Raw genomic sequence first — 2,105 nt, forward strand, 5'->3', positions numbered from 1 at the left:
GGTAATTTATATTCCTAGAATAAAATAAGCAGCTATATGTCATTCCTCTCCTTATCAATTGTATAAATGGACTACCTGATACTTGGACTTTATTTCCAACACCGCCACATTTTAAAAGTATTATCGGGTTATACTTAATTCCAAATCCAAAATGGAAAACAGATTATTTAGTTGCATTTGTTTTGCAATGATCATTTATTCATAAAATACCAAAGAAAGTACAGGAATCACTTATGTTTCTGTTTTGGCTGACATGATGAAGAGACCTTACCAGTGAAAAATAGACGGTGTCTTAATTTATGAAGTTATAGGCCACATTCATGGCTAAGAGAATGGATGTAGTGACTTGACCAAATGAGGATTCATGGCTAGGACTGACTATCATTTTTCTGCACACTTTTTTTTTTCCCTCTCAGATCGTATAAAGAGTTTGCAGCATTGCATTGAAATTGAAAAGCATAATTCGGCCCAACTCCAACATACAAACACACGCGTACACAACTAAACATTTATTTTACTAATTTACATGCTTTTGTAGTTGAGAGAAGATAAGCTATTGTCAGTCGGTCACCCTGCAGTTATTATTACAGAGCTTGAACAGTACAGCAGCTGGGCATCATTCATTGACTGAGTAAATGTTATATCAGTCATGCAAATAAGCTATGTTGGTGCCTGGTAGAAATCAGAAGAGAATTCTAGGCTATGAACTTTTATGTAGTCCATGGTTGAAAAAAAAGATAACTCTAAGCTTGTTAATACCTGAAATTTCAAATAAGCTTTAAGAGAAAAAATCATATGTAGAAGTATTTAACCATATATACTCAATATACTATATTAGGCATAGCTACTTGTTCATAGGTCAAATTATGAAAACAATTTAAATATGTAATATAATCATAAGAATTTAAATGTGAATAAATTAATCCTTTATATTGATATTTAATTATCATTTAGCATTTTGTATGCTATAAAGGCCAAATGTACTTTAGTATTTATTCAATGGATAGGATGTATTACCAGGGATTGATCTTGGAACTGTAGTAAAGAACATAGAAAGAATATATATTTTTGTCAAGGTAATAAGAAAAACAGTAAGTCAGTGAATATACAAAGGGATTTCATCTTGTAATAAGCACCATGGAAAAGATAACCCTGAGAAATAATAGTAGAGACTATAATAGACAATAATAGCTAGACCGGTCAGGTATACTTTCCTGAGAATATGGCAGTTGAACTAAGATGTGAATGATTCAGAGAAGCAATAATTAGGAGGAAAAGTTTTTCAGGTGGAAATATATAACAGCATGTGCAACTAACCTGAGGCAAGAATTCTCCTGGCAATTTGGAAGAATGGGGAGACAGACAATACACTGCGTACAGGGAGATCGAGGTGGACAGTCCACATATATGGAAGACTTTTAAAATCAACTTTTGGAAACAGTATAAGAAATTATTAAAAACTTTGTTATTGCTAAAAATGGAAAGAAAATATACAAGTATTCTATTATTTGAAATTACATATGTTGTTTTGCTAAAAGAAAAAAAGATATTCAAAGTTATTTGGTAGAAATCATTTTGATAGTAAATTTTTATTATAGTTAAATTATCCCCTTTGTAATTCATTGTATGTAGATGGACATTATTTCTATTATTTACTTACTAGAGTCTAACCAATGTGTGGTTTCGTTCTGAATTAGAGTGTTGAAAAAAATCTTAGCATTAGTAATACCCAAATATTTCTTTTCTCCCCTTTCACAACTGAGGAAACCAAAGGCAAGTTAGTTTCAGTGATTTGTCCTAAGCCCAACAAGCTGTGACAGGGAATCCTGTGGAAGTAAGATCTTCAGAGCACTCAGGCAGTGTGTGTTTTCCTGTTGCGACACGCGCAAATCTGTACGGAAACACTCAACAGGTAGAAAATGAAGCTGGTTTGAAAATGTAGATTATTGGAATCTTAAAAGCATATGGCAATTTTTATGACTACTTAAATGTCTGATTTAAGTAATTCTTAAAGCAACTCTAATAGACGGCAAATGCTACTCCAGCCATTTTTAAAGAAATGCATAGTGAATGAATTTCTTATTCTGTGTTACAAAAAGTGGAAT

The sequence above is a fragment of the Propithecus coquereli genome, unplaced genomic scaffold (assembly GCF_000956105.1).
Source record: "Propithecus coquereli isolate 6110/MARCELLA unplaced genomic scaffold, Pcoq_1.0 Scaffold245, whole genome shotgun sequence".
NCBI classification, from domain to species: Eukaryota; Metazoa; Chordata; class Mammalia; order Primates; family Indriidae; genus Propithecus; species Propithecus coquereli.